This window comes from Athene noctua, chromosome 24 (assembly GCF_965140245.1).
Source record: "Athene noctua chromosome 24, bAthNoc1.hap1.1, whole genome shotgun sequence".
NCBI classification, from domain to species: Eukaryota; Metazoa; Chordata; class Aves; order Strigiformes; family Strigidae; genus Athene; species Athene noctua.
Window position 1 is genome coordinate 4,797,391 of NC_134060.1, and position 16,231 is coordinate 4,813,621.

Genomic DNA, 16,231 nt, shown 5'->3' on the forward strand with positions numbered 1-16,231 from the left:
GGAAAATAAGCCTGTAAGGGGTAGGGGGGAAGAAATGTGAGCATGCATGTATAAAAAGAGACAAAAAACCCCCAAAGATGATAGGTCAGATAGACACAGGTAACACTAATCTCCGCAAGTATAAGGAGAACAGGGAAGAAAATGGAGTAGCACCCCAAATACCCACCAATAAACAAAGGCTCAGAATATGTTGCCTATATACAGCTCCCCCGAAAGTGCTTGCCTTCAAAGCATGTTTTGAAACTAAAGTACTAGTGGTGAAAGACGCTTTTCTTTTTTTTTTTTTTAAATAACAATGGTACAGCACATGTACATTATGAATTTGCACCGGTGCAAGACAGCAGAGATAAGGGCTAAGAAAAACACTCCCTTTATAGCCTGGCTCATCCTGCCAGCCACCCCCACCCTCCCAGCACAGCCTGCCACACTCCACTGCAGAATCAAGAGTTTCGCCCTCGTGATCGCTACGACAGCCCTCCTCGCAAAGAGTACGGCAGCGCCGCTTCTTCCCAAGGCGACAGGGACGGTTCTGCTGCCCCGCTGCTGCTCCTAAAACCAGTCAGGATCCAGCAAGCAGCAGTCCAACTAAAAGAAGAGATTAACCCCGTGGAGCACTGGAGACGAGCAAGGCAGAGAGGACAGGATGGGCTGTGGACAACCACCCTTTGGCTCTCCCGGCAGCCTCTGGGATAAGAGGCATTTTAAAGCAAAATTTCCTCTCCTCTGAGCGGAAGGACAAGGAGCTTCAAGGTTTCAGATGTTTTTGTAGGGTGGAGGCAGGCAGATAGGAAATCTGGGACCTACAACCAGAGCCTGGTGCCAACGTTAGTAAAAAGAGCAGGCCACCACCCACAAGAAGGCACTTCACTGTTAGACCTCATTTTTCCCTGTGAGCCTTTGGAGGGTAGGTATAGAGATAACAGCTAATGGGCTCCTGTAAAACCTTCGTGCCTCATGAGTGGGTGGGACAAAGATTAATAGTCTGGATTGGAAAATAAGTGGTGTATTTCGAAAGCAGCAGCCAGGTGGGGCAGGAAATCAAGAACAGAGAAGGGACAAGGTATGAGAGCAGAAGGAAAAGGAGGAAGCAAAACACTGGAGACAGCACAAGGCACACGGCTGGGGGCAGGGAAGAGACACAGTAAATGAAACAAGGAAGGGACAGCCCTAAAAAAAGCTTTCCAGGAGGCTCTTGCTTTTCTTCTTTTAAAAGAGTCATTAAGAAACCGATTGACAGCATGCTACCAAGCAAGGGCCATCCAGAACCGCTTTACTTTCAGTGGTCAGGGCATAACAGCACAGCAGTTTTCCACCCCAGCTAGCCAGACTGGTCATCAGGCATTAGTCACTGTCACGTAACTACCGCAGACCATATATTATAACTAAATCCTACCATTCAGAAGGAAGCTAAATGAATTGTGAGGCCAAAAATCCCTATCTTTCAAGCAAAGATAAGCGTTTCCACTTGCTTATTAATGCCGAAGATTAGATTTGTTTCAGTAGTAGAGTCTGGGGTGCACACACCTTTTTTTAAAAAGCTGCAAGAATGGCACATCATGGGCACAGAGGACCTGCCCTGATCCCACGGTAACGGGAGAGATCATGTATGTTAAAGGGAAAAGGAAACTGCCTCCAAGAAACAGAAAACTGTCTGCAACAGATTTCTAATGAATATGGAAAACAAAGAAAGGCATCAAATTGAAACACAGCGCTAGCTATGTGAGGAAAGAAGTTAAATGATCTTTGCTGGTTGCAGAATAACGCTGGTTGGGAGAGTCGTAAGGAAACAGGCCGACGTGAAGCCGCTCGCATGCCAAATCCACAAGCACTGCTGCATCAATTGACGTTCAAAATACTCATCCTCCCAACCGCCGAGCTTCACACCTTCTTAAAAACAAGAAGTAAGGGCTTTTGTTACAGTAACAAATGATTTTTCTCTCCCACTTGAATCAGAACCTTCCTACCTGCTCACGGCAAGCATTTCCTCTGAAGTCTCCAAGTCACGGCTTGAATCAAAGGAGGCTCCAAGCCTTGTTATGACGGCAGTGACTAAAAGCCAAACCATCCGAAAAGCCCAGCTTCACCCCGTAGCTCTTTTCCCCTTGCCTCCCCACAGCTGTACACTGCCCCACCTCCAGCTGGGCATTGCCAGAATTCCTCATAATTTCCCCTCTTCCAAAATGCTTACGCATGCGTTGCCAAGCCCTGGCCCGCTCCACAGCCCCATGCCGGCCCAGAAAAAGTTTGCTGAGCACGACAAAAGCCTTGGAAGCCGAGTTCACCGCTCCTACATTCCTATCAATCTTCCAGCCACAACTGGCACCTCTTTTCCAGGATTCACTGGGCTTTTGCTCGGCATCACCCTTCCTTTCCTATGCTTGCTCGCTGCACACACGGTGGTCTCAGACACTTCGTATTTCTCAAAAAAAGCAGGATCCATGCATAGTGCTTCTTCACGTGGCTGCCGATCCAACACCACACACCCTCAACAACAAAGCTCTCACCTTGAATGCCTTGCTCGCCAGTTTTTCAGCAGATCTGACTTTGGCAACTATTTCTGTAAATACTCTCGGGGTGCTGGGGAACAAGCGTGGCACAACACAGGACCATAAAGAGGGGGGAAAAAATAAAATGCAACTTGCAATTTTTGCCTTTCCGAATCCAGCACTTTGAGCAAAGCACGAGGTCAATTCAAGATAAGCATGCTGCTCTAAAATTTCTTATCAGCAAGTCATCGACTGCTCTCCCCATGAGCTCTGCTGTAGCAGATCACTCAGGAATCCCAGTGCTGGATTAGAATCAAGTACAATTGGTTTGTTTCAAACAAGAACTACCAGTCTATAAACCCTTTGCACAAAGCTGCGTCTTATTGACTATTTTTAATAAATAGGGCTGGCACAGTAAAATTGGACAATTGTTACAAACAATAAAGGAGACAGACTTTGATTACAAGTATTGAGAAGCAATACAGGGACATTTTAGGATTGAGTATTTGCTTTCCAATGCGAGTTCTGTCAACTGAAAACAGCAACTCGGAGCAAATACTCCTTAACAAGCAGTTTGGAGCAGAGCAGAAAACAGCACTGCACAGCAAGAGAGGAACCAGCCTTTTTTTTTTTTTTTTTTTTTTTTTACAGCAGGCAGATAGCACAGTCAACACCATGGTGCAGAGGAGAAGGCAGGCAGGACTACAAGGTGAGATGTGTGTATGCAATGCACACAAAGAGCTGTAAATAACAGGCGAGTTGGAGGGAGAGATCTGGCAAGGTTCTTCTCACTGGTATTTGACCAGCTAGCATAGCATTACTGGGAGTCACCTGGGTAATTCCCCACTCAATGTGACACACAACCTCTTAGATCAGGGACCATCTGCAAATAAATCTGGACCCCAGCAGTGATATCATCTGTCATAGTGTCTGGTGTAGCACAAAGCACCTAAGGAGGACAGAGCACATTTTTGGGGAAAGGAAGGGAAATTAGGCTTGATTTTCAAGTACGTCAGGGTGACCAATCACCCTGCCCTCAGCAGGGCTTACAAAATCCTCTGCCTGGACACAAACAAGCAGCACAGTCGAGGAGACCAAGCCTTCAGCTAAGCGCCTTGGAGAGCAGCCTTTAGGAGTACCCATCGGGGGATTAGACACACCAGCAGGTTTGGGAATGAGGGAGAAAGGAGATAATCAGATCTGAAATTCCCATCAGTATGAAATGAGACTTAACTCAGTAGCTTGCCAACGCAGACTGACTGTTCTTTCTAATGTCTGTGACAACTCTGCTTCAAATTTCAAGCTTCTCTCAGCAGTAACTACTCCCCCATGTAGCTGTAATGGCCAGAAAGAGAGTGGCTTTTATGTAACCCCAAAAGACTAGCAGAAAGGGAAGCAGCAGCCACACACACACGGAGAACTGAAAAAAAAAAAAAAAATTCAGCAGAAGGCTCTGCTGAGTGCTCAGGGCTATATCCAAGCTCACAATGCAGCCACAGAGAAGTGGGATGCAGCAATCAGAAATGCTACAGTTCCACACTCGGAGAGAGACCTAGCAATCAGTGCTGCATCCGAGCAATAGGGAGTGAAATTATAGAGCAAACTGCCATGTGATGCCACAAACTACTCCATCCCGCCAGCTGTAACAAGTATTCATTCCCAAAAACGCGTCACAGGCTCATCTGTCATTAAGAGCCCAGCCTGCCAGCAGCTGAGCAGGAGTCAGCAGTGAAGGGCAGCTGCAGGGCTGCTTCCTTTCACAGTGGTCTATTCTCCCCAAAAGCCACGGGGGAGACACACGGGTAAAACCCCCTGGGCGCCAGGGAAAACGTTGCCCACCATCTCTTACCAGCCGCTAAGACGGAAAGCGCAGGCTGCGTTTTCACCCAAAAATCGCACAAAAGCTTTCCTGAAGCAGGATCTACCGCAAACACGGGGCCTTCAGGAGAACATAGTTAGCGAAGCACAAAAAACCACACACACAACCCCTCTGTATATTAATAATCCACTTCAATCACCAACTCGAGAACTTCGCAGATACGATCTGCCGGCATTACGAAAGAGGTGTTTCGGCACTAGTGTGGGGCAAGAGCAGTGCTGCACATTTCCACAGCAATGTTCTGACACTAGGAAGCCTCAGCCCTGATCTCGCAGAATAACAAAGCATTGTACAGCACACTGTGGAGTCCTTGAGACAACAAACATCCAGCCCGCTCAGTTCCTGGAGTAAAAATACTCTTTAAAAAATTTTTTTTTTTTTTTTCCCCTCCCATTCCCCCCCCCTCCCACCTCCCTCCAGTCTGCTGGCTCTGAAAAATGCAAAAGAGGCTCAGAAAGCCATTTTCTGCGTTTTTTGTCTGGCTCGTGCATTATCATCATCATTTACTGCCCTCAAGGGGATTGCACAGGTGTGACTGAAAATTTGGCTCTTCCTTTTAAACTTTTGTTATCAGCTTTACTGAAGATGATCTTGCTGGAATAAATGCCAGCCTGCTCTCCTGGAGAGGGACTTGCTTGAAGCTGCTGGCAGAAATCAAGCTGGGGGTGGAAGGATGGGGGTGTCACTAACAGGGAACATAGAGATCCTCTTAGCTTCTGTTGCGAGTGCAAATACAGCCAGCAGTTTGACCTAGACTTTTTTTTTTTATTCCTAAAAAAACCCACCATTGCCCTAATTAATGTTTCCATTCATTTAGCTGAAAAACAAGTTAAACAAAGAGGGTCACCTGGTGTTCCTATCAATGCCTGACTAGGATACAGGCAGAACAAATGCATTTAAATAAAACTTTAGAAGAGATGTGACAAGAGAAATGCAGTTTAGCTCAATTAAAGAGAGTTGTCACAGGGATTTGATTCTCAGAATACAGAACTATTGATTCAACAGGAATTAAAGCTCTGAAACAGAAAGGTTTCAAGGTCTTTGCCGTGAGGATATACATCAGGAGAGAGGCAGGGCTCCTTCAGCGCCAGAAGAGCTCTGGCTTTGTTGCTTCCTAGGAAACAGGAGCAGCAAAGGGAACAGAATGCTTTCTGTTAGACCGACGATTAATTTTGGCAAGGATACAAGGTCAGTGACGATACCAAGTAGTATCACAAGCTTCAATCAACAGGTAGCTTTGGTGTACTCAGGTACAGAAAACCCACTATAGGTTCTCAAATATTTTAGGAGTATGTGGGGAGAGGCTGGATCAGTGGGTACGTTTCAGTCCATCGGCAGGAGGTCTCCAACAACACCTGGTCCGAGCCCAGACCACTGTCCAAAGTCAGTGAGACTGTTCAAAGAACCGGTCCCAGGAGATGGGTCCCCTGAGCAGTAAGAACCACTGGGGTGAGCAGTCAGCAACCCAAGAGAGAGATGTCTACTAAAATGGGATTGCCACCCTGCCCCAAAAGCCAGTCCTTCAAGGTCAGCGTTGAGGAGCTTTCACTCGCCACGTCATCCATTTGCTTCTGTCCCAATCCAGGCAAAACGAGCTCTGGATAAAAATCACAAGATTTCATTTTCCAAGCCTCCAAGTCTGTAACAGCACTGAATTCACTTCAAAAAGTCTTGACTAGAAGAGATGCAATTTAGGTGTCAACACGAGCAGCATCGCTCCCAGCAGCTTCACTGGGAGGGCCTGCAGGGACCCGAGCCTCACGCCGGGGATGCCTGCGCAGAACCACAGGCCAACTTCTGCAAATGGTGTGCGGCTGCTAAAGCAAACACCGCTGAATCGCTCATTCCCAGGCTGAATTACTGCTAATGAGGATAGCATGTTTTCTTCCTCTCCTTCACACCAGCCTCCTCCAAGAAGAGGGAAGGCTTGTGCCTGTTAGCACTAACAAAGCGCTTGGTGCAAAGCACAACTCTCACAATACATCAGCACATTTTCATTCTAGGGCAGCGCTTGGTAATTAATACGGAAAGAGAGGGTGTGGTTTTTTTTCTAAATGACTTATTCCTGAAGTCTGAACATACTTTAACCTTCCTTTTCAGCAGATAAACTCTGTCTCATTTGCAGCTAAGCTCAGCCTCCCCTCCTTTAACACACACTAAACTATTTTGATTAATGAAAGAGTAGGAACAAACCAGTTCCAAGTGTTTTCTATACAGCTCAACTGCTCTTTCAGTTTCAACTCACGCCTAGATAATTATATCACAGCTCTGAGTGCCCCCACCCTTCTGCTGCACTTGGGGAATACTGGAAAGATAAGTCTTTTCTTAATTATTAAATGTAAATAGCTCATTAAATATAATCCAATTACTTTAATTGTAAGAAAAAGGAAGTAATTACAATATGTACATGTATTCTTGCCTGAACAGTTTTAATATCTTAAATGAATCTTTGCAGCATTAATATTTTAAGTTAACCTTTGACACAAGGAGAAAAAAAAAAAGACAGTGACTCCCTGATATTTTCCAGAAGTGTTATATCTGCTGGGATTTCTGTTCACAAAAAAACAAGAGAACAGCCTTGAGCATCTAAATTAAAACGGTTTATGAACAGCGTCTTAATAAAGTCAAAATAACACATGGGTTTTCTAACGCTGAGGAAAAAAAAAAATTTACATATGATGCCACATTAAAACCCAAAATATGCTTTTTGGTTCTCTGGAGTCAAGCGGGATGAGTACAAACTCAGGGGAACAGGCAGGCCCCCACCCCCCCAGTACCAAAAGCCACCACGTAAGTGGGGTTTTCCAGGCAGTCTGCCTTCCCCACACCTACGGTTTGTCCTGTCCGAGGCTGGGAAGAGGAACCAGGGCTGGGAGGAAGGGGCCTGCCCCACGTCTGGGATTACCCAGCTCTTCCGTAGAGGCGCCCAGCGAGGGGACCCCACAGAAACACCAAATCTGGTTTTTGTGCGTGCACAAGCCATCTGTGCAACGTACGGGCACGGCGCATGATCCTGGGCTGCCATTTGGGATTTGCAGGCAGAGCTGCAGGAAGCTGCAAGGAGCAGTCTTCTGGTTTTGCTCAACAGCATGACAATCCTTGGACTCACTTTCTCCATCCATGCAGCCAGCGGGACCGAACAACCTTCCAGGCAGACTTCAGCAAGGCCCCACTGTTTCAATCAGCCCCCCCTGGTCTGACAGAGCAGGGTCAAATTTCAGCTTGGACGTGGTGACAGATGCCTGTATAATCTCCTTGGGACAGTCAGAAAAATATTCTTTTTAAGCTGTAGTTGTTTCCATTTTGCACATTCTGAGCCCAGCAGTGATCTCACCTTATGTAATCTACAGCGCAAACTCCAGGCTCTGGACCATCCAAAACTATTTCAGAGTGTTTGAAACCATCACTTTACTGAACCAATCTTTTCGGGAAAAGAGAGATTAGACCGTATTAGGGATGCTAAAGATGCAAGTCTTTCTATCAAAGCTCACCACAAGGTCTATAATAAGCTGCTTTATGGAAACCTCTCATGTGAAGCCAGACCCTAGATGTAACCTCCTTGATACAATATTGAATTCTCAATAGCAACCAAAAGGCTATTTTGTATAAGTTAATTACATGCGTTTTTAATTTAGCCTCCAAAAGGGAAGCGGACAGTTATTTCATGCTGCCCTAGACAGAAGGTAAAGGTTTTACACAAGCTGTGTTTATAGCTATATGCCTTCCTCCAGCAAAGGACCGGCTCAGCAGCTGTTGGTATTGAAAGAACAGGATCTGGGTGTGTGCACGGTTCTCTCGTGCCTTTTTTTTTTTTTTTTTTTTTTTTTTGCAGCTGCAAGGCCAAAACCATAAGAGTGTGTGCTTTTTCTTACGGTGCACAAAAGCAGGGTGCCTGAAAGGGAACTCGCTTCCGCTCTGGCAAGCACTCAACCAACTATTTGCTGGGCTAAGGGGTGGTCGGGGAACTTTCACCCATCCATTCAGCTAGGGCCGCTATTCCCCCTCCCTCCCAATTAAATCCCATTTTTTGCACTCCATGCATGAACCGCAGCTACACCAATACATCAGATATTGTGGCTGATAGCCTTCTCTGAATGCCACTTAAAGCCCTCCAGTGCAGAGCTGCCTGAAAGCAAAGCATCGTTCATTCTTTGAGCAACAGAAAAAGACTTCTGCTATACAGAGACTTGAAGTAAGACTCTAAGAAGTAGGAAAAGGGCATCCAGTGAAAGAGGAAATGAGAAATTAAAACCACATTCAATCTTATTAGCGGTAATACAATAGGTCAACAAAGTACTTCGCAAAACTCCACAGCATGTGAACAATTTATGCAGAACTTGCTCCTATGTGATCAGTGACACCAGCTCATTTGGCTATTACGGAAAAAAACAAAGATTTTCAGCAGTTCTTTTAAATAGCCCAGCTGGGAGGGGAGATGGCTGGACATATTACCTCCATGCCTTGCAGGAGAGTACACTTATGAGATGAGAATGGAAGGAATATTCCCCCTCCTCCTTTTCCATCTGAAACATTTTCTCTCTCTAGGGATTTCCAGCATCTTAAAAGCGAAGCCTCTTTGAAGTACCACAAAGTGGCATTGCTCATCATTTCAGTAATGATAGTAAATAAGCTCCAGTATTTTGTTGATCCTTTTCCTTTTACTTTACAAACAAAAGGTCAGAGTCATTAGCCCAGTTTTATGAGCAGAGAGAAATGGAGGCTCGGAAGAGGCAGGTTGCTCTGTAACATCATCAGAAACGTCAGTGAACAAACAAGAGAAAGAAATCCTAAGCCACAGGACTTAAGAATAGCCATGCTAGGTCATGCAGTCTCCAGATAAACCAGCATCCTCCGTCCATCAGTGGCCAGATATCAGGTGCATAAAGAAAAGAGCACGAGAACAAGGAAAGCACAGAGCAACATTTCTCCCTGCTGTCCTTTTCCATGTTGCAGCATCCCACAGCACCTTAGGACCACGGCGAAACAAACACTAATTTAATTGTCCTTTATGGATTTCACTTCCATAAACCGGTGTCATCAGTTTCTGAACTCATCTAAACAGTTGGCATCTATGAAATCCCAGGGCAGCAAGTCCCACATTTATCAGACACTAGGTGAAAAGATGCTTCCTTTTATGCCTTTCACTTTTAAATCAGGAGATTTTAATCTCAAATCTATGTATGTCTTTGCTTCATAAAGAAGTTGTTCAAATAAATGCATCACCATTCATATTAAACAAGCACCTTCCGAGAGAAGGTTATCTGGCTGCATCAGACAACACAAGAGAAGCTCTCAATTCTCTTATTGAGCACTTTCAGCAAAAACCAAAATAATAAACTCATGGTTTAGCTTTGATTTACGGCAGCAGTAAGAACAAATTGTTTTTAGCAGACAGATCTTTGCGTGTTGCCCATCCCGTTCTCCACTGCCGCCACTTCCAACAGTAACGCAGGAGAATCAAAACCTCCAAGACAACAGGTCACTAGAGATCTCAGAGCAGCTCCTCTAAAGCGGTGGCACAACAACTGCCCCGCGTGCAGAAATTTAAGCCCTCGAGAATAAATGCCAACTGCTGCTGCTTCATAGGCACCTCCCTTCTTCCTCTCTCGGCATCACATCATCCCTTAAACCACCTCTTCTGCCCAAAACAGGTCTGGGATACTGCTCTGTAAGAGGAGGCACGGGTGTTGAAGGAACAGAGCAGGTCGCCACTGACTCCCTTTGTGGGAGCCCAACAGAGATCCCCAGTCCTTTAAATTTTCTTCATCAAAGCCCCTGGCAGATGCATACTCAAGATATATCTGTGCTCCACCACTTCTCCCATAGCAACATAATACCAGAAAGCTTTACCACGATTTCAAGAATTAGGGTAGGATCCAGAGGAACTATTTCCCAGGCCCATCACGGCAGTGAAGGTGAGCTCAGGATGGAGAATGTGATTAACACTTTGCGCTGGCGCTGGGCTGCTCAACAGAATAATGTGGAAGTTCACATTTTGGTTCTTCTGGGAGGGGACCTCTCCCCTACTGCCTCCCAGGCAGGAAAAAATAAAAATATCCTGCAGACCTTCAGATGGAAAACCAAATCTTCTGTAAATCAGAATCAGGCCTGAATCTGATAACCTTCTGTAGAAGCTCCTGTTAGCAAGCACACCCTTTGCAGTGAGGCCTGACTGGCAGCACTGGTAGCCTCCCCTCTTCAAAAAAGAAAACACCCAGTCTTTTTATTACACAGAGTTGCAAAAATATAAAGGAAGTAAATGTCACCAGGGAGGTTCTGTTCTGAGCAGACATTTGCTTATTACCCAGAAGCCATTTCCACATGCCTTTTTTTCAATCCAGTGTTTATAAATACCTAAAATATTTAAATAAATGTTAATCTGTGGTAACTAAGGGCCCGATCTCACAAATATTTATCCTTGCACAGTGAGAATAAATACTCAAATACACAGTTTCTTACTACAGATCCCCTTAGAAGCAAGAGCGCTGCTGAAAGCAGTAACACACCATAAGACAGGCTGGGAAAATAGTTGCATTTTGCTTTCCTAGGTTTCCACCCAGTAAAAGCGTCATTTTTGGTCTGCCTCCTGTGCATTTTGCACAGCATTACTTTAGAAACTATATAAAGGAGCACGCCCAGCGCTGAGCCTTCAGACAGTGGCCTTTTCTGGTTATTTTAACCTTCAGAAGGAGTTTTTTTGGCAGTGCGTGTTTTTGCCAGGTGCTAGTGTCCCATACTGTACAGGGATGGCGGGAACTTCATACACACCGCACGCAAACACAATTGTTATTCAATCCTTTTCCTGGTTTGTGACTCGTACGGCACACGCAGCAACTTATTTTGCTCAGCTGAATGACCAAGGGCTAAGTATTATCACCAAACCTAGCAGAGACAAAACAGAAACCTTACATTTAAAGTTATTAAACATCTGAGTCTAGTAAGCCCACAGAGAGAAACTATCTAGAAGGATTAAAGCTGAGTCTTAACACTTGTTGAAATCTTCCTTATTACAGTCTGTCAAAAAAAACTAACCTGATTTTGTGGAAACATTAATCCTAACAACCTGCTTTGTTCTTCTACCACCACAAAAATACAGAAAACCAGGAGATGGATTTGCTGCTGTAACTGTATGCATATGAGGCAATCACTGAAGTTTTAACCCCTCCACCCACACTATGTGATTATCTAAGCTTTGTGAATGAAATCAACTTTTCCTAGACCAGCCCTGAAGAATGAGATATATTCAAAGCATGCTGAGAAACTGGGTTGGTAGTTATCATAAAAGTTGTATTCTTTTTAATGAATCACTGCTCACAAATACCTTCTGAGCTGTAACTTAAAAATGTATCATTTCTGTTCGGTGTGTCACATCATTCACAGGGAAACCAGTTTTATACTCTGCTTAAAAGAACTTTACTATTAACTCATTACTTCAAACCGCAGCAGTGTTATCTCTAAAGCCATGAGGGCTGCAGTTCCAGCCTCTACCCTTCTTCAGTAAGCCACTCACTTCACAGCACATTTCAAACAGGACTTGTACAAAATAAAGGAGACAGAAACACATCATATTTCCTTCTTTGTTTCCTGCAACCTTAGCCTGCATCCTCCTACCCACCCCCCAGCATAGTTTAGTAAAACCAGGGCTTGAAAGATTTGTTAGGAATGTAAACCAGACAGAAGCTAAATCGAGAAACAGTGTGAGCCCGCAGCCTGAGATCAGGCAGAGGCATCACACTGCTGCACCGCTGATTTTTTGCGGGACAGGGGTGTGGGAGTGGCGAAATGAAGCGGGGGTCTTGCTAACATCACCGTGCAGTGCTTGGGAAAACCCGATCAGCAGCAGACACCTTGGAAAGGCTTTCATCTTCACAGCTGTGAGGAGGAAGGAGTCTGACAGGCATGAGCCATCAGAAGGTGGGTTTTTTTTTTTTAAATGAAAAAATGGAATGTGGGTCATTTACTTTTTGAACTTGTTACCAGACAGATTAAAAAAAAAAAAAAAAAAAAATCACATTTCAAAAGCAGTGAAAATATGCACTTTAGAGAAAAGTTTACATTCAGTTCAGCCCGGGAAGTTTATCTTCTTACAACCCATACTGATAAAGTAGAGGAAGGCTTCACCTTGTCTCAGCTGGGCTACACAGGGAGCTGGTAAACCTGCTCCTCGCCCCAAACAGAACGAGCAGAAATGGATGCTTTGGAAGGCAGAAATCCCAGATCTCCACCATCACCAACCCACCCCGGGACAATACTGACAACTGTAGCTTAACCAAAGATCAGCGTTAGAGGGGTATTTAAAGCTTGGGTCAAGCTCTCTCACTCAAACTTCATGCTTTCAAGCACAAACCTTAAAAAAAAAAAAAAAAAAAAGCAAAAATACACAGAACTGGAGTGCCTGGCGTACTCCACCCCACTTCCTGGATAAAGCTCGTCCTTGGCTGTGAATGCAAGTGGATTTTCAAAGTCACTCTATCAACATGCTGTCTGTGTTTTCAGTGGGTAGATGTTAGCTTTGGTTTGTTTTTAACGAAGTTTTGGATTAAACTCTGTATCGGTTTCTATGACAAAAACCTACTCAAGGTCAGTAAGGGGCAAATCAGAATGAAAAGTGTCGCAACGCAGCATTTTAAATTCCTGCAGTATTTAGTAGCAACTGATTCTGCAGATGTTTAAAACGGGTGGAAAACATAACTATTCCTCCTTCATGTGACCAAGCATACAGACTTTAGTACTTCCCATAAAGTAACATTTTGCATCCATCAGCTTTGTCACAGGGAAGCACATGCACACACACCCTGCCAGTTTCTGACATATTTTACTTTCAACTTTTCCATCTCACAAGTCTTTGGGAAGGACACACAAGCATGAGGGCTACAGAAGGCTCCGTGACCCTGTCTGCAGCAGCTGTACTTAATAAAAGTTTTTTTACCATTTTCAATATAATTTCACATCTTTCAACACCTGCAGTGCTAAAATACTTAAGACTTTCAGTGTTTTCCAGTGTCTTTATCAAACAGGCCTACTCCTGGCATGAACACATCATACAGTCCCACCAGTGGTCTGAGCTATGTAGAGGTACCCAATTCTGTTGTTGCTACTAATGAATGTAAAAGAGTAATGCCAAACGTGAAGCTTTTGGCAAGAAAAAAAAAATCCTACCACAAAAAAGTCCTTGAGGTCAAATAATAGCTAACACAGAGGAGGTGCAATCTCTTACCTTTCTCCAAAGGACACAGGCTATTTGTATCCCAAAAAAGTAAGCCCGACACAAACCTAAATGCTGCTAAGGCATAACCTCAAGGATAGTCCCTAACAATTTACTACTTCTCTGGAAGAATTATAGTCTGAGATCACCAGCAGGTCAGTGCATTTGACCAAACTACGCAACCATATCCCATTACACCCTTCACAGCTTCCTTTCAGAGAGCGCTTAGGGATATAATATTGGGGAAAACACTTTCCAAAGCACACTACAGCACCCAGACAGTCTCACTCCAAGTAGTTTTATATTTTGTGTGCCCATAGGTAACAGTCAAGGGGCTTACACACACGCTTATAGCGCACCCAGACATACTGAGGGATGCATCCACTCGTGGGGCAGGAAGACAGCCACAAAGGAGAAGTTGCTTTCACAGCAACACTCCATGAGTGCAGTCGCCAGAATTTGCACCAACAAGGGCAGCCAGCTCACACGCAGACAGACAGACTTTGTACACAGACACGCACACGTTTTCACAAGCACTGATGTCAAACCCAGACACCAAAGACTGCAACCAACCTGGAAAGGCAGGGACCCCCCCTCTCCCAGCACAGCACCACTGCCTCTCCCTCAGAGGGGACCCTGCAGCACCCCCCTTTCTCCCCAGCTTCCCCAAGCCATTCCCCGCTAAGTCAGACCTCTGTAACAGCCCCAGGACAGCAGACACCGGAGAGGCCTCGGAGTTGCCCAGCAGACCGGCATCTCCCTACCCCAACACAGGGCTCTGTCCACACCCCCGGGCAGGCCAGCCCTCGCCCTACACCCCAGCTCCTCCGGCCAGGGCACACGCCCTGCACTGAGCCATGGCCCCTGGGAGGGGCTGGGCAAATGTCAGCCCGGGGATGAAGCCATTTCCTCCTCCTCGTCCTCAGGCAGGGGTCAGGCCCGCCCCAAACCTCCCACCCCACGGGCACCAGGGCCCACACCACCGGGGACTCACTATGTGGCAGGAAACAGTGCCCAGCTCGGCCCCACAGCTCACTATTTAGCAAGGGCCTAGCGGCCCACCCCAGCGCCTCCGCCTCTCTCCCCCGGGAAGAGGCAGCCTGGGAGGCCCGAGGAACCACCGCTCGTCCCTCTCGTACTCACCCCTCTCCACGACTGTCCCCTCCGGCCCCCTCAGCTCGCTACCACCAGGGCGGGCCAGCCCGGCCGTCCGCCATTCCACAGCTCCCCCTCCCTGCCCTGACTGAGCCTCGCCCCGCCTCCTCCCGGCCGCCGGTCCGCTGCACCATTGGCTAGCCCGCCAAAGGCGCTGCCACGCTAGTGGCTGTATCTGGCTGTCTATCAAGGCCGCCCTACGCCACTTGCGTACGAAACTGGAGCAGGAAAAGAACCCCACCCAAGCCGGCCGCGCAAAGAGAGTAAACAGAGAGGAACGTACTATTAGGGGAGATAGGTGGGGGGAGTTCCAGAAAGTTTTGGGACAGATTCCAGGGGAAAGGGGTTGAACTGTGACACCACACGCAGCCACGACATTTTAAAAATATGGAAATGAGTCCATGAGGGCCAAATCTCAATATTCTTCCGGGTGGATTTGGGGGAAAGGGGGTCCCTGTTCCTTCCGCTCCCCCCTCCGGAGAACTCGCCCTTTGGTGTCGCCTCTCGCCTCTATGGTCTGACGCCCTGCGAGGAAAGTTCCACCTGGGGGAGCGGGGGTGTCACTCCAGGGCGGGGTGGGGGGACAGAGGGCAGAGCCTGGGGGGGACACCAGGCTGTGGGGTCCGGGCTGGGAGCTGTGGGATAGCGTGTGGGGCGGGGATTGTGGGCCAGGAGTGTGGGGGTTAGAGGACAGGACGGGGGGGGGGGCAGGAGGAGGAAGGCCTGCAGGGATGGGGGTTTTGGGGGGGGGGTGGCGGTGGAGCAGGGGGGTGCAGGTGACAGGGACGGTGCTGGCTGGCGAACGGGACTGCAGCCTGGCAGCTGCCTGTCCTGCCGCAAACCCAGAGGGTCCCCATTCGCCTCCAGCCCCCGAATGAGGGCAGGGGGTCCCCAGCCCCCCATCCGCCTCCAGTCCCCAAACCAGAGCAGAGGGGTCCCCAAAACGGGGGTACCCGAAGCTGGGAGACACGAGGACAACCCGCTGCCCTCCTCACTGGCTGTGCAAGGGCGATGGCCGCTGGAAGCAGCCAGGTGACGGCGATTTTGGCTCCCGCCTGGGTTTTTCCCCATGGGCTGACAAGGCGGGGAGCAGAGTCTGGGCTTAAATGAGCCTGGTTTAACGAAGAGGGCTGGCAGGGGGTGTGTGAGGGGGACATAGGATGGGTCCCGCTGAGTGGACATGGCCGTGCATCCCGGTCCCACAAGGATGTCGCGTGTGGTTGTGGCAGGCAGAGGTCACACCGAGATGGGCAGCATGGCCGAGCACGCTGGGGCTCGGAAAAACCCCAATCCCTGCCCGGCCTTGGGCTCCGGTGACCTTGGCAGCCTCCTCTGGCTCAGCCTGGTCCTTGGCAGAGCCAGGGCGATGCTAACGGCCCCCTCAGAAACTGCGGGAGCAAAGACTTGATCAAAAATTACCAGCACGCGGCATGCCGCATTGCTGCCTGTGCACCTGGATATTAAATCTTTCCTCTCTTGCCTGATTATCAACATTAAGCGCTGGGT

The 16,231-nt window shown here is 47.3% G+C and overlaps 1 protein-coding gene across 1 annotated transcript in view; it reads right to left on the reverse strand.

The window, feature by feature from the left end:
• Positions 1-14,828, reverse strand: part of WASF2 (WASP family member 2) — a 33,434-nt gene extending 18,606 nt beyond the window's left edge. The window contains exon 1 of the mRNA XM_074925956.1: positions 14,714-14,828. The gene's annotated coding sequence lies outside the window, so the exon portion shown is untranslated. The remainder of the gene's footprint in view (positions 1-14,713) is intronic.
• Positions 14,829-16,231: the final 1,403 nt, after the last annotated feature.